The sequence below is a fragment of the Equus przewalskii genome, chromosome 7 (assembly GCF_037783145.1).
Source record: "Equus przewalskii isolate Varuska chromosome 7, EquPr2, whole genome shotgun sequence".
NCBI lineage: Eukaryota > Metazoa > Chordata > Mammalia > Perissodactyla > Equidae > Equus > Equus przewalskii.
In genome coordinates, this window is record NC_091837.1 from 1,926,854 (window position 1) to 1,948,686 (window position 21,833).

The 21,833-nt window shown below is 37.2% G+C and overlaps 1 pseudogene; it reads right to left on the reverse strand.

Annotated features, from left to right (window-relative positions):
* Positions 1–18,706: 18,706 nt before the first annotated feature.
* Positions 18,707–19,733, reverse strand: LOC139084621 (olfactory receptor 2L13-like; annotated as a pseudogene).
* Positions 19,734–21,833: the final 2,100 nt, after the last annotated feature.

Sequence of the window (21,833 nt, forward strand, 5' to 3'; positions counted from 1 at the left end):
TCCTTGTGATTGGTCTGTTCAAATTGTCTGCCTCTTCTTGAGTGAGCTTTGGGAGACTGTAGGAGTCCAAGAATTTATCCATTTCCTCTAGGTTATCCATTGTGTTGGCATATAGTTTTGTAGGATTTCTTATAATCTGTTGTATTTCTGCACAGTGTGTTGTTATTTCTCCGCTCATTTCTGATTTTGTTTATTTGAGCTTTCTCCCTTTTTTTCTTTGTAAGTCTGGCTAGTGGTTTGTCAATTTTATTTATCGTCTCAAAAAATCAGCTCTTTGTCTCATTGATCCTTTCTTCTGCCTTTTTCGTTTCAATAGTATTTATTTCTGCTCTGATTTTTATTATTTCTCTCCTTCTGCTGACTTTGGGCTTCATTTGTTCTTTTTTCTCTAGTTCAGTTAGGTGTGCTTTAAGGTTGCTTATTTGGGATTTTTCTTGTTTGTTAAGATGTGCCTGTATTGCGATGAATTTTCCTCTTAATACAGCTTTTGCTGTATCCCATATGAGTTGGTATGGCATGCTATCATTTTCATTGGTTTCCAGCTATTTTTTTATTTCTACTTTAATTTCTTCAATGATCCATTGCTTGTTCAGTAGTGTGTTGTTTAGTCTCCACATCTTTGTGCCTTTCTCAGCTTTTTTCTTGTAATTAATTTCTAGCCTTATAGCACTATGATCTGAGAAGATGCTTGTTATTATTTCAATTTTTTTAAATTTGTAGAGACTTGCCTTGTTTCCCAACATATGGTCTATCCTAGAGAATGTTCCATGTGCACTTGAGAAGAATGTGTATTCAGCTCCTTCAGGGTGGAGTGATCTATAAATGTCTATTAAGTCCAATTGTTTTAGTTTTTCATTCAGCTCCACTATTTCCTTGTTGATTTTCTTTCTGGATGATCTGTCCATTGATGTGAGTGGGGTGTTGAGGTCCCCTACTATTATTGTGTTGTTTTTAACATCTTCCTTTAGGTCTGTTAATAGTTGCTTTATGAATCTTGGTGCTCCTGTGTTGGGTGCATAGATATTTATAAGCGTTATTTCTTCTTTATGAAGTGTCCCTTTGATCATTATATATTGTCCCTCTGTGTCTCCCTTTACCTGTCTTATTTTGAAATCCACTTGGTCTGATATGAGAATTGCAACACCTGCCTTTTTTTGCTATTTGCTTGAAGTATTGTCCTCCACCCCTTCACCCTGAGTCTGTGTTTGTCCTTGGGGCTGAGGTGTGTTTCCTGGAGGCACAAATTGTTAGATCTTGTTCTTTAATCGATTTTGCCACTCTGTGTCTTTTTATTGGAGAGTTCAATCCATTCACATTGAGAGTGATTATTGATGCATGTGGACTTAATCCTGTCAATCTGTCGCTCATTATCTTGTTTTCCTGTGTTTCTTTTCCTGTGTGCTTTAGACTACCCACTTAATACTGCAATTTCTTATGCTGGGTTTCTTAGATTTTTCCTTATCTATGATTTGTGACTCTGTTCTGTACTTTATTTTAGTGTCTACCTTGAAGTTTGTATTTAGAATCTCGTGTATAATATAGTCTATTCTCTGGTGGTCTCTTACTTACTCGACCAATACTGATTTAGACCCTTTGCTTTTCCCCTCCTAGATAATTATTTTCATTTTTTATTCCAACTTGTCTTATTAATTTGTAGTTAGAGTGCTAAGATCGTCCTTGTTTTGGTAGTTTCCTTATTTTTACCCTAATGCTATAGTTGAATATTTGCTATCCTGTTCTGGTTCTATCCATCGGTCTCCCTAGTCTGTGTCTTGTGTCCCCTTTCTCCCTTTTTTCTTTTTTCAAGTATGAGAGCCTTCTTGAGGATTTCTTGTAATGGAGGGCTTTTAGTTACAAATTCCCTTAACTTTTGTTTGTCTGGAAAAGATTTAATTTCTCCCTCATATCTGAAGGAAATTCTTGCTGGATAGAGTATTCTTGGCTGAAGGTTTTTATCCTTTAAAGCTTTGAGTAAGAACATCACTCCATTCTCTCCTAGCTTGTAGGGTTTCTGTAGAGAAATCCACTGACAGTCTGATAGGGGCTCCTTTATAGGTTATTCTCTTTTTTTTTCTTACTTCCCTGAGTATTCTTTCCTTATCATTCCTATTTGCCAACTTTACTATTATGTGCCTTGCAGTGGGTCTTTTTACATTGACAAATCTAGGAGATCTAAAACCCTCCTCTACACACATTTCTCTGTTGATCCCTAGATTTGGGAAGTTCTCTTCAATAATTTTGTTAAGCACACTTTCTGCTCCATTTTCCTTTTCCATATTCTCGGGAATTCCTATGATCCTTATGTTCTTACTCCTCATTGAATCCATTATCTCTCGGAGATTTTCCTCATTTTTTTTTAATTCTTAGTTCTCTTTCTCTCTGTCTGGCGCCATTCAGCCTGTCTGTCCTCAATTATGCTGATTTGCTCCTCTAGGTTGTCTACACGGGCATTCAGGGAATCCGTATTCTGTTTTATCTGGTCCATTGTGTTTTTCATCTCAAGTAATTCTGTTTGATTCTTCTTTACAATTTCAATCTCTTTTGTGAAGTAACTCCAGAACTCGGCTTGTTTCTCTCTCTTTCTCTCTACCTCATAGAATTTTTTTTATTATAGCTGCTCTGAATTCATTATCACTTAGTTTACCTAATTCCAAGTCCTCAGGACTTAATTCTGTGTTTTTATTGTTTTCCTTCTGGTCTGGGGCTTTTATAAATTGCTGGATGGTAGAGGAGCGGTTTTTTCGCATGGTGGTAGAATTAGTTTGGTGAGTTACAGCCTGTTGCCACTAGATGGGGGTCGAGAGCAGCATGTTAGCTCTCCGCCTTTGAGGCAAGATGGCTGCGCCCACTGGCTTTGTTAGGGGGAGGGGCTGTTACTCACACACGCCAGTCTGGGTTCAGATCAGTTCTGTTCTCTGGTCTCCCAAGGCCCTTGATTTATAGGGTCCCTGTGGACGGAAGCTTTCCCCCCATCAGTGGGTCTCCACTGAATCAGCGGCAGGAGTCCTGGATGATCCCCCTGGTTGCACGGCCCCTCCCCCACTCCTTCCCGAGCCACGCCGCAGCGATCGCAGACTCTAGTGGAGGGAACGATGTTCTGACCGTTCCGGTGCCTCCGAAGGTGTAAAGCTAGGTTTATGATCTCCTCCTTCTTGGTATAGTATATCTCTATTGAGCTGGCATTATGTTTATTCTCTGAAATTCAGTTCTTCAAGTCTTTTGTTGTATTTTGGAGGGGAGAGAATCCTGGGTCAGCTCACCCCGCCATTTTGCTCCGCCCCTGATTCTGAAGCTACTATTTTTGCTCTCTTCAGGTCTAGGCTTCACGTACTGAAACTCAGACCACACTGTCGAATTGATGACAGATGACACAGAAGAGAGATAGGTCTCACCAAGACCCAGTCATTCCAGCCTCTAGCATTGTGAATGAGGTCATCTAGCCAGAGCCAAAGAACCAGCAAATGCAGCCTTGCACGTGGCACAGCCAGAACATGGAGCAGAGATGAGCCCTTCCGGCAAAGCCCTGTCAAAATTTCAGACTCATCAATAGCAACAGCAATATTGTAGTTATTCTATAGCACTTGGTTTTGGGGTGGTTTGATTTGCAGTAATAAATAACAGTAAGCAAGTGAAATAAAAGGAAAATGAAGAGTTTTTTTGTTTTTTTCAAACCAAGCTCTAGATGGAGTCATCAACTATTTGGAATGCTGCTAAGAAACATACAGGAGTGTGAAGTCAGCAACATGACAGAGTGAGCTGGTCCCTTCATCATTCCCCCTTTTGAACTACAACTAAATAGACATTCACTGACCAATGGTGGAAACCCACAAATCACAACAGGATGCCTGAGAGACACACACAGTTGTACATCTGAGGGTGGATGGATTGGCCCCCAGGGAAGTGAGGTGGGTGAGCACACCCTGCTCTCCCCTGGTAGCCCCGTGCATTCACACAAACACTTTCCAACCTGGGGCAAGCAGCTGACAGTGGGAACACACACCAGGGTGACAATAGGAGGAGCTGGTGGTAACCCTTAGCCTGTGTTTGTGTTCACTCTCCTGGTGGGGAAGGGGAGGCCACCATGCCCCTGTGCCACCAAGGAGCAGCCATAGCTCAGGTCCCAGCAAGGAAGCCCCTCCCACCAGGCACAACAGTCCGATGGACTGTAAACAGAGACAGCAGCAGACCTATGTACTGGGGCAAATGCTTCCCAGGCATACACATGAAGGCTCACAGTGGTGCTGAGCTCCCAAATAGAGAATGTGTCCTGGGCGGCTGTGAGGCAGTGGCAGATTTGAGCCCACTGGTGATCACTTTCTGGTGGGGAAGGGAGCTCAGAGTGCCCCTGAAGCACCAAAGAGTGACCCTAGCCCAGCGAGGGAGCCCCACCTGCCAAGGGCAGTCCACACAAGTGTCTGAATTCACCCCAGGCCAGGGAAGGCACCTATAATAGGCCCCCAGCTTCCAGCAGATGGGATGGGGCCAGAAACACTGCTCCTGCTTCCCCCTAGCTGTAACAGGGGAATCTGTGTCCTAAGAATACCACAAATGACCCAACAAAATATTAGTTTATCAAACACCATAAGAAATGGCTGCAACAATTCTGACCAGAAGGAAAATGACAATCTCCAGAAACCAACACTGAAGACACATTAAAACCTAAATGACAGAGAATTCAAAATAGCAGTCATAAGAAACTCAATGACTGACAAGAAAACAGGGTAAGGCAATTCAAGGAGCTCAGCAATAAAATGAATCTCTTCACCAAAGAGATTGAAACTTTAACAACAAATCAAGCATAAATTCTGGATATGAAAAAGACAATTAATGGAATAAAAAATAATCGAGAATCGTTAACACACAGAACTGATCTTATGGAGTAAATAGTCTTCTAGAGGAGAAAAATGTAGAAATTCTACAGGTGGAGGAGGAGACAGAACTAAGATTTTTAAATATGAAGGGATTCTTCAAGAAATATATGACTCAATTAGGAAAAGCAACATATGGATTATACATGTTCAAGAGGGAGAAGAGAGGGAGAAAGGAGCAGAGAACTTGCTCAAAGAAGTAATTGCTGAGAAATTCATAAAGCTGGAGATGATTTCAGATTTAGAGATAAATGAAGCTAATTGAATGCTGAACTTCATCAGTGCTAAAAGACCTTCTCCAAAGCATATAATAGTAAAAATAGCAAAAGTTAATGATAAAGAAAAAAATATCAGGAGCAGAAGAAACTAACCTACCAATGAAACCCTATCAGGCTTTCAGCAGATTTCTCAGGACAAACCCTACAGGCTAAAAGAGAATGGAATGATGTATTCAAAATAATCAAAGCCAAATACTTTCAGCCAAGAATACTCTATCCAGTGAACTTTCCTTCAGATACAATGGAGAAATAAAAGCTTTCCCAGATAAGCAAAAGCTGAGGGAGTTCATCGCCCCTACACCTCCTCTAGAAGAAATAATTAAAGATGCCTTCATACCAGCAACAAAAATGCAAAGGTCTACAAAGATCTGAGCAAGAGATAAATAGACAGACATGATCAGAAACCTGTACCTCTCTACCAGGTAGGGGAGGGAAAGACTAAATTACAACCTAAAAGAGAATATCTTTCATACAATCCTCACAATAATCACTAATGAAAAAATCAGAGTGGAGCCACAATTCAGAAAAAAAGAGAAAACTGAGAAATTCACCTCAGAAAACCACCAAAATGAAATGGCAGTCAGCATTACAAAGGAAGAGAAATAACCGAAACAGAGAACAACCAGAAAGCAAGAATTAAAATGGAAACATTAAGTCCCCATATAACAATAATCACTTTAAATGTAAATGGATTAAATTCTCCTATCAAAACACACAGAGTAGCTGGATGGATCAAAAATCAAGACCCAACCATATGCTGCTTCCAGGAAATGCACCTTAGCTCCAAAAAGAAACATAAACTTAGAGTGAATGGATGGAAGACAATACTCCAAGCTAATGGCCAACAAAAGAAAGGTGTTGCCATACTTTTATCAGACAAAGCACATTTCAAGTTAAAAAAGACAGTGAGAAACAAAGAGGGGCAGTATGTAATGATAAAAGGACCTTCCACCAAGAGAACATAGCACTTATTATATATGCACCTAAGCCAGGGGCACCAAAGTACATAAAGCAATTAGAAGACCTAAAGGGAGAAATTAACAGCAACACAGCAATATTAGGGTACCTCAACACCCCACTTACTTCAATGGTAGATTATCCAGACAAAAAGTCAACAAGGAAAGAGTAGATTTAAATGAAACACTTGACAAGATGGACATAATAGACATACAGAGAGCATTCCATCTAAAAACAGCAGAATATACATTCTTCTCAAGTGCCCATGGAACATTCTCCAAGAGAGACCATGTGTTGGGTAACCAGACAAGCCTCAATAAATTTAAGAAGATTGAAATCATCCCAAACATCTTTTCTCACCACAATGCTATGAAGCTAGAAACCTACAAGAATAAAACTGAGAAAGTTAGAAATATGTGGAGACTAAAGAACATGCTATTGAAGAGCCATTGGATCATTGAAGAAATCAAAGGGGAAATTAAAAAATACCTGGAGACAAATGAAAATGAAAATACAACATGCCAACTCTTATGAGATGCAGGAAAAGTGGTCATAAGTGGGAAATTCATAGCAATACAAACCTGAACAGACCTGAACGAACAAGAAAAACGTGAAATAGATAATCTTAAAATTCACTTAACAGACCAAGAAAAAGAACAGATAAAACCGAAAGTCAGCAGAAGGAGGGAAATAGTAAAAATCAGAGCAGAAAAAAATTAGAGACTTAAAAAAAAGTAGAAAGGGTTAATGAAACTAAGAGCTGGTTCTTTAAGAAGATAAACAAAATGTACAAACATTTAGCCAGGCACACCAAGAAAAAAAGAGAGAAGGCTCTAATAAATACAATTAGAAATGAAAGAGGAGAAATTACAATAGATAGTGCAGAAGTAAAAAAGGATTATAAGAGAATACTATGAAAAACTATATGCCCACAAAGTCAATAACCTAAAAGAAATGGATGAATTCCTAGACTCATACAACATCCCAAAACTGAATCAAGAAGAAATAGAGAATGTGAATAGACCAATCACAAGTACAGATATTGAAACCGTCATCAAAAACCTTCCCCAAAACAAAAGCACAGGACCGGATGGCATCTCTGGAAAATTCTACCAAACATTAAAAGAAGATTTAGTACCTATTCTTTTCAAAAAATTCTGAAAAATTGAAGATGATAGAACACATCCAAACACATTCTATGAGGCCAAAATTACCTGGATACCAAAACCAGACAAGGACAAAATGAAGACTACAGGCCAATATCACTGATGAACTTTGATGCAGAAATCCTCAACAGAATATTGGCAAACTGAATACAGCAATATATTCTAAGAATCATACACCATGATCAAGTGGGATTCATTCCAGGGACTCAGGGATCATTCCACACCCATAAATCAATCAATGTGATACACCACCTTAAGAAAATGAAGAAGAAGAATCACATGATCATCTCAATAGATGCAGAGAAAGCATCTGACAAGCTCCAACATCCATTTATGATAAAATCTCACTATGAAATGAGTATTGAAGGAAGGTACCTTAATAAAATAAAGGCCATATATGACAAACCCACAGCCAATCTCATATTTAATAATGAAAAAATGGAAACCATCCCTTTGAGAACAGGAACAAGACAAGGGTGCCCACTCCCACCACTCCTATTCAACACAGTACTGGAGGTATTGACCAGGGCAATTAGGCAAGAAAAAGAAATAAAAGGAATCCAAGTTTGGAAAGGAAGAAGTGAAACTTTCATTATTTTCAGATGATATGATTCTATACATAGAAAATCCTAAAGAATCCACAATAAAACTATTAGAAATAATCAAAAACTACAGCAAAGTTGCAGGGCTCAAAATCAATTTTAAAAAAAATCAGTTGCATTCCTCTATACTAACTGAAGTAGCAGAAAGAGAAATCAAGGATACAAACCCATTTATAATTGCAATGAAAAAAATAAAATATCTAGGAATAAACTTAACCAAAGAGGTGAAAGACCTGTACACTGAAAACTTTTAGACATTATTGAAAGAAACTGAAGAAGACATAAAGAAATAGAAATATATTCCGTGTTCATGGGTTGGAAGAATAAACATAGTTGAAATGTCCATATTACCTAAAGCAATCTACAGATTCAATGTAATCCCAATCAAAATCTCAATGGCATTCATCACAGACATAGAACAAAGAGACCAAAAATTTATATGGAACAAGAGAAGACCCTAAATAGCCCAAGCAATACTGAGAAGAAAGAACAAAGCTGGAGGCATCACAATCCCTGACTTGAAAACATACTACAGACCTATAGTGATCAAAACAGAATGGTACTGGCACAAAAACAAGCAGATCAATTGATCAGAATTGAAAGCCCAGCTGTAAAACCACACATCTATGGACAGCTAATCTCTGACAAAGGAGCCAAGAACACATAATGGAGAAAGGGAAGTCTCTTCAATAAATGTTGTTGGGAAAATTGGACAGCTACACGCAGAAGAATGAGAGTATACCATTATCTTGCACCATACACAAAAATTAACTATAAATGGATTAAAGATTTGAGTGTAAGATCTGAAACCATAAAAATCTTAGAAGAAAATATAGGCATTGCACTCTTTAACACTGGTCTTAGCCACATCTTTTTGAACACCATGTCTACTCGGGTAAGGGAAACAAAAGGAAAAGTTAACAAATGGGACTACATCAGACTAAAAGTCTTCCGGAAAGCAAAAGAAACCATGAACATTATGGAAAGACAACCCATCAACTGGGATAAAATATTTGCAAATCATTTATCAGACAAAGGGTCGATCTCCAAGGTACATAAAGTACTCATACAATTTCACAAAAACATCCCCAAACAACCCAATGTAAAAATGGGCAGAGGATATGAACAGACATTTTTCCAAGGAAGATATACATATGGCCAACTGATACATTAAAAGATGCTCAACGTCACTAATTATTAGGGGAATGCAAATCAAAACTACAATGAGATATCCCCCTACACTCAGAATGGCTATAATTACCAAGGCCAAAATCAACAAATGTTGGAGAGGATGTGGAGAAAAGGAAACCCTCATACACTGTTGGTGGGAATGCAAACTGGTGCAGCCACTGTGGAAAACAGTATGAAGATTCCTCAAAAAAACTAAAAGTAGAACTACTATATGACCCAGCTATCCCACTACTGGGTACCGACCCAAACAGATTGAAATCTACAATCCAAAGTAACATATGTACCCCTATGTTCATTGCAGCACTATTCACAATGAACAAGACATGGAAACAATCCAAGTGCCCATTGACTGATGATTGGATAAGGAAGATGTGGTGTATATATATATACAATGGACTATTACTCAGACATTAAAAAAAGATGAAATCATCCCATTTTCAACAAAATGGATGGACCTGAAGGGTATTCTCCTAAGTGAAATAAGCCAGACTGAAACAGACAAACACCATATGATTTCACTCATATCTGGAATATAAACAAACACATGCACAAAGAAAACAGTTCAGTGGTTACTGGGGGAGGGGATGGGAGGTGGGCTCAGGGGCTGAAGCGGAGCACTCATGCAGTGACAAACAAGAAATAATGCACAACTGAAATGTCACAATAACGTAAACTATCATGAACTCAATAAAAAAAGAAAACAAAATATGGATTACAGCATTTCTACTTGATTGAGTACAAGTCCAGAAAATGGGCACGACCACATTCAGGGAAGTTACATTTCAACATCTTAATTGCTGGTACATCTGTATTTGCCCAGTGGCAGAGAACTAGAATTCCAACTAGGGGAGCTAAATTTGCTGGGCTCACAACTGAGACCACCACTTTTGTTCCTAGTGGACTAAGGGGATTCACACGATCCAAAATCCAATGAGTTTCCTCAAATTGGTTGGGGGAAACTTAGCTGATTTTTACTTAGGTAACGTCAGACCAGATCTCAAATTCTGTGTACTTTGAGAAGACAAAGGCAGAAACTGGAATCCCTAAAAGAAGTGACTATCACCTACACATTTCATAACTATTTCATTATGTAACCCTGAAGATAATGAAATCCTGAAATCCTCTCCATGGCTGCACCTATGTCTTCAGCCCCATTTCATACCTCATTGCCCCTTTCTCTTCAACCACACTGTACTATTTTCAGTCAGTCACTTTTATTTGCTATGGACTTGTACATATATTATTTATTCTACTTTAAATACTCTTCTGTACCTGGTAGATATCTTCTCAAGTTTTAAACCTGAGCTCAATCATTACTCCTTCAGAAAAACTTTCTAAGTAAATCTTCATATTTCTCTTAGCACTATATACCTCCCTTTTATTGCAAAGTTTGTATTAATTTGCCTGATAACTTGATTAGCATCTGCCTCTCTCATTAGAATATTATTTCCAAGGGGGTAGGTGTTGTTCTCCAATGAAAACCTGTCTATCACAGTGACTAATGCACACAATAAATGTCAGTTGAACAAATATGGGCATGCTTACTATCATCCTACAAGGTAAATGCTAATGCATCCCAATTTTCAGATGAAGAACTGAGGTTCACAATGAGGAGTTAATTGTCTAAGTTGCAGAGCTGGGACTCATCACCTGCAGAAACTGTGGAAGTATATAATTCAGAAGAGAAAGGGGAATTGAATTATTCCATGTAAGGGAATGGATATGAACAATGTCATTCATGGCCAGCTTCTTTATGGAAAAAGGCACAGATTGGTGTCTTTGAATGTGATTTTCAGAATAATCCTAGTGAGATCTACACTATTCAACTAAGAAAATTAAATGCCCTGCGGGAAGGTGTTCTGTAGACAATAGAACCTTTCTACTTTCCAGTAGTCCTGTCCGTTCTCCAACTTCTGTCAACATGCTCCCTCTCATGACATAGTCTGAACAGTATAAAGAATTCTAGACAGGAAATGCCGAAATTTGGATGTCAAGATAGAAGTTAGAAAGAATGATGATAGAAGTACACCGGCAGAGAAGACTGCTTCATAGAAATGAGGAATCCCATACACAATGAGGTTAACGAATTTGGCTAAGGCCATATAGACAAAAGATGGCCAAACCAGGAGCATAAATCTTTGTCTTATGGCTTCCAAGTTTGTGCTGTTAAGAACATTACTGTACCACATCTCTCTGTCTCTTAACATCAAAGACCCTTCTCTTAAACCAGTTTTACATTTTCAGGTGTTTATTTTGCCTACTTTGAAAACTAAAATAAATAGATAAGCTATCAATTGTCTAAAGTTGTCTGTTTTAAAGTTATTTGCTTAATAAATCAGTTCCTAGATTCCAACATTCTATGTCAAATATGATTTATAGAACGCTTGTGCCTTTATTGAATTCTTGCCTCTTTTTTCTTAGTTTACTGTTTGTTTTTGCATGTTTTTGTCTGCTGCATGATTTATCGCATAATTCTACTGTGATTTTCCCTCTTGGTGAGTTATTGCCCTTTTAACAGTCAGAGTAAAATATATGATTCTTCCAGTTGAATGCATTTCCAAACAAATAAATGTGTTTTATTTCATGATATTTAATTGAAAATAATGCAGAGTACTCATTACTAATCCATGCACGCATCATCAGTGCCCAATATAAGTAGACAAAAAAAGATAATGAAGATGGAAGGGTGGCAGATAAAGAGACTACAAAAATTAGTGAAGAATTCACAAGTACACCAATAAAATGACACACACTCACAGACAAAAACTTGCTTTAAAGGAATGACATTCCTCCTATCACATATGTAATGCTCTAAAGGTTAAATTTACTCATTATTTTATATGTAGAAATTTAAATCAAAAGTGTACTGTGTAATCTAATTATAAATTTCATTAAAAGAAAAAAAGGAAACTTACAGGAGAGGGCATGTAAATGACCATGAGATTTGCCAGTGAAAAGTTGTTGGTGGGGCCAGCCTGCTGGTGTAGTGGTTAAGTCTGCATGCTCTGCTGTAGCCTCAGGTTTGCATGTTCAGACCCTGGGCAAAGAACTGCACACCTTTCATCAAGCCATGATGTGGGGGCATCCCTCATGCAAAAGAGAGGAAGATTGGCACAAATGTTAGCTCAGTGAAAATCTTCCTCACCAAAAAGAAAAAGAACAAAGAAAGGAAAAGGTGTTAGTGACTTTGATGATAATTTCAGAGGATCAGTTAAGAATAAAATCCTAGCTGGATTGTGGTGAAGAAAGAAGGAAGATGAGAAAGCAGTATTCTATTGCTTATAGAATACTCTGTGGTATAAAAAGAAATGGATAAATGAGGAAATGTCTTATTAAGGGATGTTTTGATTCATGTTTAAAGATGGGATACATGAATGTGTTTGTAAATAGAAGTAAATATTTCACTGGAGAGGGAGGATCTACTGATGCCAGAGGAATGGTCTGGTATAAGGATTAAAGTCTTTCAATGCCAAACCTTGCTGTTGGGATGTGTCATACAGGATTTCAGTCTATCTGTGATGCTAGAGATCCTCTGGTCTTCCTTTCACCAATTTACCTTCTATTCCCAATGTCATTAAAGACTACAATCAACACCCCTTAAAAGTCACTTAGCAAGTTCAACTCTTATGGCCAGGACATCTGGTGCCTTGTTTTTTACCTTTCTTTTATGATAACTGAAATTTCCCAGTTAGATACAATTATCTATGCAAATCTTAGTACATTTGCACCCTCACATTCTCATGATTATCTAAATCAGGTCTATCCCCAATTGTGAAAATATCTCACCAGCAGCATCTATCTTTGTATGGCATTTAGAACAACTGTTTATTTCAAGCTGGGAGATTTGCTTTCCCAAAGCACTGAAAAACTGACCCCTGGTTTGAACAGACAAATGTAACAATCCCTGAAAATGAATCCATTAATAGTCCCACTTTAATGAAAATTTTTTGTGTCCCAACAGGACTTATCTCAGTCTGTGGTGGTTATTATTCTCCTTGGGCCTGTGAATGCCTAGATGGCTGGTGTGTAAGTGAACAATGCTTCCTAGGTTATGTAGCTGTGTCCCTAACTCTTCATAAATTAGACACCTCATTGGTTGTTTCCCATGAATTTACATCACAGAGTTAAAAAGGACCTACCAGGAGGAATTCATGCTTCAGGATTTGCTTCCTTTTGCAGAGCCTTACTTCCCTGGTTTGGAGTAAATGTCAATGAGAATATGGTCAGGAACCTCTCCTTAACTCTCGAAAATGTTGGAGATGGCTGTGCCGTGGGCAACACTACCTGCAGCATCTGGGCTAATACTTCTAGGGAAGTTGAAACTCAGTTAGATAATATCACTGAACAGACTGCTTGGCTCAAAAAATTGACTTCTTCAACAGGGTCTTTGAATTATTTGATTTGGATTGGTTTGGGCCCTGGGAATCATGGCTCCAAAGTTCACTCCAAACATTGGGAATTATCCTATTTATAGTGATCATAGTATTCTCCCTGTTGTTCTGTGTTGTCTCAAAGGCTTTAAATGCATACTTGCAGCTGCCAACCACCAAATAAATGACATGCCCCCAAGACTCCATTCCTGTTTCACTCTGTGATTGTGTTGATGACTTGTTCTTGGAATTGGAATGGACTTTGAGATGGAAAAGTGTATTGTCTATCCTCATGACAGAAGTAGCCTTTTTAGATACAAGTTTTCAGGAGAATGATTAGAGATGTAAGTCATTTGGTTCCTTGGTGGCTCTGATAGTTTAATATTTCTGTAAGAGCAAAATCTAAAATTTAAAAGAAAATAAATGATGTTTTAAGGATGAAGAATGCAATTCTTTAGAAGCAGTGGCTGTGATAGAGGTTTCCATTTTCCTGCACTTTCAAATATTTGCCCAGCACTCACTCCAATTGAATGTCCAAGTGGATTTGGACATTTGTACTCTAGAAGATATTTCCATGCAAAGCTTCCACTATATTTACAAAAAGTCCATATCCCTCACCATGACCTGGCTGTGAGGCTGCTCTGATCTACAAGTTGTACCCCTCTCCCACTCACAGCTTCCTGTTGCTCTCATTCCTCAGTTGTGTGATGTCTTTGAGAGTTCTTTGCCTGAGGCTGACATGGCCAGTCTCTTCATCATGTCAGGGTGGCCTATCTGATGATTCTATGTGATAAATCTCCCTCACTTTATCAATGCCCAGTATGACTATATAACATGTGCTTTAGGTGTTTACAGATCACACCAACATTTGGTATCCTCAAGGACAGAGGGTGTATCTCTTTGTCCACTGCTTTACACACAGTAATGAGAACCATGAGTATCACACAAAAAATGCTCAATGCATACCTTGAATTAATAAAGTGTAGATGAAGGTGAGTGAATTTCCATAACATCCTCCCAATTGCATGTGCCTGGTGGGAATCTTGGAGGCTATTTTTTTTACTTTGGCATTGTCTCTACAGCATCTGTTGTTGCTGTTGCATAAAAGTGAGTTGATTGTTTAATTTTTCCAGGATATAGTAAGAAATATTATATTTTTTACTAAATGAAGAATCATATTATTGATGACTTTTAGAGATCAAATCAATGGTAGAAAGACCAAAACACTAAAGCCAAAACCCAAAAACTAATCCCAGAGTTCATATTCAGAGCAGGAAAATGTACATTTTTTAATTTTAATTAAAGAAGAAAAACTGGCTCCAGTAAAGCAAATAAATGAACTGTATCATAGACTGAGGTATCTGGCTCAAAGATCATTCCTCATTTGAAGATAAAGGGAGACTCAAGGCAATGAACCTTAACCTTTGTGTAGAGAAATTATCTGGTTATTTTTTCCTTCAGATGTGTCATGCAGCATGTTCACAATTTTCCTTAAATGGCGTCACCTCTCAATATGCTCAGTTTAGTCCACAAATAACACAATACAAATAAATGTATCTAGTATTTGCATGCCATAGAACCCCATTCTTCTGTGGGAGGCACTGCAATATGTTTTCTTTTTTCTACACCATTAAGCAATTAACTAAATTTCTCCCCAGACACTGACGAGGTGTCCCACAAATTTAACTAAATTCTGACACTATCAACCTGGGGACAGCATCAGAATGCATAGGTTAAGAACTCAGTCCAAAAAGACTGCCCCCACTTTAGATGCCAAAAATAAGTCCAAGTACTAGTGCTTCTGATCTGTGGGCCATAAAATTGAGGTTCCCATGAGCCCCTCCTCACTTGTGATTAATTTGCTAAAGTAACTCAAAAAACTCAGGAAGCTCGTTTACTTAATAGATTACAGGTTTATTAAAAAGAACATTAAAGGATATGGATGAACAGCCAGCTGAAGAGATACAAAGGGTCAAGTGTTGAAAGGTCTTGAACAGAAGAGCTTGAGGCTCTGCATCTGGAAACAGTGGGTTTCATCAACCTAGAAGATCTCTGAACCCAGTCATTTGTATTTGTATAGAGGCTTCATTGCATAGGCATGATTGATTAAATCACTGGTCATTGGTGATTGAATTCAATCTCGGGCTCCTCTCCTCATCCTGGAGGAAAGGGAGATGAGACTGAAAGTTCCCACCCTCTGATTACATGATTGGATCCCCTGACAACCATCCCCATACTTAGGTTACTTGGGTTCTTTCTAAAATTCTCTTCATTTACATAACAAAAGACATCTTTATAGCTCTAATCACTTAGGAAATTCCAAGAGTTCTAGAAGACTGTGCCAGAAATGGGACGTGATGAAGAACAAATATGTATTTCTTATTATAAATCACAAAACCACAGAAACACAGATCAAAAAGTAAGATTCTTATTCACACAGAACCAGGATAATGTGGAGACTAATCACCTCAACTCTGATAAAAAAATTATGTCCTAAACAGAGACCTTCTCCTCCAGTTCTCTGACCAAAAGCAGAACTGTTCATCTACCAAAACTTCAAAGTGGAGCAAATATTAAAACGGTAGTATTGTAGTAAAGACTGAGTTATAATGTAGGTGAACATTTACGCTTGCTAAATGCTAGCTAGCATTATCATCCTAATTATTACTATATTCCATGACTTTCAATTTAAAAGTAGATTCAGAAACAGACATGAAAACGTGTCACTAAAATATGTCATCTTAAGCACTGTAGGAGTGGAGGTGTAGGGAGGGCAATATTGTTTATAGACATGAAAAGATGGGAGGTGAATTGTAAGTTATGTGGTCATAAGATGGCATGACTCAGATTGGCCATCAAAGAAATGTGAAGCACAACTTTCTAAAACTGGGAAATGGCCTGAGCTAAGTTTCAGATGTCTAGGGGATTTGAGGGCTGCAGAGACAGGCTAGAGATCTAAGGGAACCATGACATTGCTTCTGGATTGGGTGGTAGAAACAGGTAAAGGTAGACAGAATGTACATTTTAGAAGCACTTGCATATGACTTTAAGTTTGGAAAGTTTTGTGAATTCAATAGGGAAATATAGCTTGTGGAATGAAAATATCATATTTATATTTTAGAAAAAAAACCTTGGATGGGAATATATAGGAAATAATTTTTTGAAACAGACTCTAGACACAAAAGCACTTAAAAAGGTATTAAAGATGCCAGGGAAAGACACTAGGATTTTGAACTTGGGTAATAATTGGACAGTTGTGGGGATGGACTCTTTTAAGTGTCCTTCATTCTTTTCTATAATCATTAAAACTCTTACATGACCTCCTTCATAGTCTGAAGTAACTTTAAGTGTATTAGTAAAATAGCAGTAATAAAACTTTTGTTATACACTTCATTATGAAATATTAATGTAGCGGAGCAGAATTTGCTACCTCAAAATGTGTCTCTTCAGCTTGAGTATTTTTAACAATAAAAGACTGAGGAAGAAACTTTGACCTTCTGCCTAACTGCCTAAAAGAATTTAAGGTAGAAGGTCTGTTCCAAGGCAGAGCTATCAACATAGATAACTATAGTATTATACGAACTAGATGTGGTGGGCAGGGAGGAAACTAACAAGGTCCATTTCATCAAACACCTCTCCATTTCCCATTGTCTTTGCAAGATATGCCAAACATGTGTCTACCAAATATCTGCTTTTCCATCTCCATGTAAATTTCCTTCCTCCCTGTGAAGTCCTAAACCATTACCACAAAGACCATCTTTTGCCTTTAGCTGAAGATGGTAATTAAGTGGGGGCTTTGGCCATTCTGGTAAGTTACTCAGTTTTCCTGGTTTTCTTCCATGTTTACATGTTATTAAACTTGTTTGACTTTCTCCTCTTATTTTATCTCATGTCAATTTAATTCTTAGACCAGCCAAAAGGATCTAGAAAGGTAGAGAAATCTTTCTTCCTCCTCCAAATTAGCACAGAATTTCAACCTGTGAAAAGTTGTATTTATATTTTACATGTTGTAGCTAAAACCTGAAGTTTCTCTTTTTACTTCATATGTCACATGCTATAGTTAACTAGTTACTTGTCTCCATGTCTTTAAGTAAATAGTTTATTTAAACACAAATAACTTCTTTCACCTAATTTAAATATACGTTTCTTAATTTAATTTAGAATAAGTTATTGATTATTCCCATATCCTTATGGAGGTCACTTAATCTCAATACTTTAACTGAAATCAGAAGTACACTAAATTAAATAATCCCTCTCAAGAATGTTTTATAAAATGTTGTTAGGAGAACTTGGACTTCAGATATCAATTACCTTCAAGATAAAGCAAAACAGGTAAGCAAACTTATAAATATCAGATTTGCATCCTTGTTTTCTTCCTTCATATTCCAGTATCTATATTTTATAGATCATGAATACATTTTATGTACTGCACATATATAATTTTAAAAATATTTTATGGGATGCTTTAAGGCTGTGTTGTCCAATGCAGTTGCCATTGGCCCCATGTTGCAACTGGGCACTTGAAACATGTATAGTCAAAAGTTCAATGTCCTCTAAGTTTAAAATACACCCAAGATTATGAAGACTGACATTAAAAACAACATAAATGGGGCAAGACCCATGGCTGAGTGGTTAAGTTCTTGTGCTCTGCTTTGCCAGCCCAGGATTTTCCCAGTTTGGATCCTGGGCATGGACCTAGCACTGCTCCTCAGGCCATGCTGAGGTGGTGCCCCACATAGCACAGCTAGAAAGACCCACAACTAGAATATACAGCTATGTACTGGGAGAGCTTTGGAGAGAAGAAGTAAGAAGGAAGAAGAAAGAGAAGGAGAAGAAGAAAAAGACTGGCAACAGATGTTAGCTCAGGTGCCAATCTTTAAAAAAGAAAACAAAAGATTGCATTAATAATTTTATGTTGATTACATATGGAAATGATAATGTCAATATGAGTTTAAATATCACTATATAAATAGTAATATATATATGTACACCGTATATGTAACATAATGTAAGAATGTCATTAATATCAATGTTGTTAATAGCAATTTTGATTATAATGTTTTGCATTACATCAATAAATTCTTTAAATCAATTTCACTTTTTAAATGTGGCTACTAGAAAATTTTAAATTACGTGTGGCTCACCTTGTACTTCTATTAGACAGTGCTGCTCTAGGGTGTTCTGATCAACACGTAAAGGGAAATAAAGGAGAGTGAGGTCAGCCATGATTATTCTTTTATAGAAAAGACTATCCCAAACATGCTTGTTATGGCCTCAGAACTTTCTCATTTTCAGGCTTCAGATAATGGGATCCAGCATGGGGATGAGGATGGTGTGGGAGACTGCCAAAAGCTTATATTTTGCTGGTAAGCAGAGATTCCTGGGCCAAAGACAGGTATAGACAAAAGTTGTGTAGTAAAATGTCATTATAGTCAGATGGGTTGAACAGATGCAGAAGATCATTTTTCTTCTTTCTTTTGAGTGCATATTGTAGACAGCAAAAGGGACCCAGCCATAGAAAGCAGTGATACAAAGGAAAGAAAAAAAGGAAAAAGAAGCTAGTGTTCACAAAATCATGTACACATAGACACATGTGTCCATACAAGCCAGAGGCAACGTAGCTGAGACATTACAGAAGAACTGATCAATGACCCTGAATTGGCAGTGAGGAATATGGAAGGTGTAGATTGGGTGTGCCAAAGAGTTGATAAATATCCAAACCAAGATCCTATGATCATCTTTACACACGTTCTTTGACTCATACATATAGGATAATAGAGGGGTGGCAAATAGCCACATAACAGTCATAGGTCATAAAGGTCAGTAGTAAGCCTTCAGAACATCCCATGGTCAGGAAGAAGTTTTGTACCCCAAAACCCAGGAAGGGCATGCCTCTCTGGCCAGAGAGGTAGTTGAACACCATCTTGAGGATGGTGGTATAGATGTACATCAGGTCCATGAGGGAGAGCTGGCTGAGGAGAAAGTACATCAGTGTGCAGATCTTGGGATCCAAGCATATGAGATGAATCATTGCTGAGTTACCCATCAAGGTGAGAAAGATGAGGATGAGAAAGAACAAGGGAAGCACTCTAGTTTGATTTGAGGGAAATAACACCAGTAGAATGAAGTGATTTGAAGTTGGATTCCATTTCCACATGAGAACTCACTGCTTTAACTTCCTTGAAACAAAAAACAAAACAAAGCACAGAACATGAAACAAAACAGGAGCGTAAAAAGTAACTGTGATTTTGCTAACATTTGTTTAAAATAAATAGTTTTTCTTTCAATATCGCAGCTTTTGTTCAATCAACTTCGGTATCTGAAATGAATGCTCCCTTTCCAATTTTCCTAGTAAGATTTTAGCAAATGATCTTAAAGTATAAAGTCTAGTGTCATAACCAGCAAAGGTAAACAAGATAACTAAATCATTCCTCTCTAGATAACTCCTGGCCAAGCACATGGCTCACAATTTGTTAACAAATCACAGAAATCCCTGCCTTTCTGAACGTCTGTCAATTTAGCACATCATAGTGATAAGAGTAACTGACAAGAGCAACTGGCATAAGTAACTCAGAAACTTTCCGCATGATTAAATTCTAAGTCCTTTATTACCTAGCCTTCTTCTACATCTTTAATTTCTGGTCTTTCCTCCCCACTGCCACTACCCCAGACAGACAAACTATGATTCTTTACCTCTCATGTACTTTATAAGTTCTGTGCCTTTCCTAAAAATGTGCCCATCACCCAAAATCAAAGTATTTGAACTATACAAGTATATATTGCATGCCCTACAAGATCGACATTAATTATAAAATATTATTTGAATATTCTCTCTCCTATAATGATGTTTCCATTTTCTGAATCACTAGAGAATTCAAAATCAAATGCACTGGTTTTTATACATAATTTTCTTTTCTTCATTAGGTATATTACACATGACAAAAGTCACAGATTACATGATATATATTTTTGCATTCCATTTTCCACTGCTTGAAGCAATAAGTAGCATGATAACGAAAATGTACAAGAGTATGGCAATTGGTCTCAATCTCCATATATACTCTCTATCTCTATTGATATCTTTACATCTATATTTATCTTTCTCTCATATACTTTTGAGATACCATAAATTACATGAGATGTTCCTCACATTACCTCATTTATTATAATTCTTCCCAAACCAAAATTCTGTTAATTTAGGCATTAATATCTTCATTTTTCCAATAAGAAAGGTAGTATTCATATATGTGAAGAATAATATTCTCAAATACAATTAGTGATGCAATCACATTTTGAGCCTGTGTGATTGCTTCAAATTTCGGGTTATTTCAATATTCCAAGTTTCCTAATTGTTTGGTAAATGCTTTGCTTTGTGTACCATGCCTTATTCAAATCAAGTAGTATAATTGTTACTCTTTTGCAAAAGATCAGATTCAATTCCATATTTCACAGTAGGGAAAAGTATACTGAGATTATATGTTTATTGTTTCTCTCTGCATTTTGGTTTATTTACTGTCAGTGGAAACAGGATCAAGCAATTGCAAAGTTATTCCACTAGAAAAGCAGGTATGAGCAGGAAAAGGCTCTTGATTTATACTTCATGTGTGTTTGTACTCACCTCTTCAGATTGAATTGATTAAGTACAGCTGCAAAATTAAAATCGTATATTAATTATTTAGAAGAAAATAATCAAGAAGTTTAAAGGTGAATAAATTTCACCTTCTAGAGACTTTTTGAAGCTTTTTACGCCTATACCTTTCCTTTGGGGTTTTTTATGTGTAACTCAACTTTTTATAGCCCTCTCTGTTTATGTTACCTCAATTTTGGAAATTTGTTCTTTCCTTCACTCATTCTCCCAAACATGCCTAAACTCTGATTGTTGCACGTCTTATAATTCAACTATATGTTTGATTTCTTCCTTTACTGTGTCTCCATGTGGGATTTCCTGTTTTATGTGTGCTCATCTGTCTGAAGGAGACATCTCAAGGCACATCATGTCCAAGACATTGATTTGGTTTACATACTTGTGTTACTGATTTTTCAACTTTAAGGAATAACAATTAATGGTTTGCTGCAATTATCCATATTTAGAAGTTAAAATCATTTATTACTTCATATAATATTTAAGCAAGAATAAAATTATGAAGAATAAATTTCCATAGAGAAAATGAAAGTCAGTTTTATAGGTTTTTAGTTGACAAATGCTAACAAAGAAAAGTGCAAAGTCAAGGACATAACAGGTGCATAATTTGGTTGAGCATCGATGATAGATGGGATCGTAGTCAGTTTCTACTTTCTATTACTTTTCAGAAATAAAACTGATGACCTAAAAAGGTAAAGATAAAACATACAATCACCATCATTATAATTCCATCATTCTCTCAAATGATATTCACTTAGT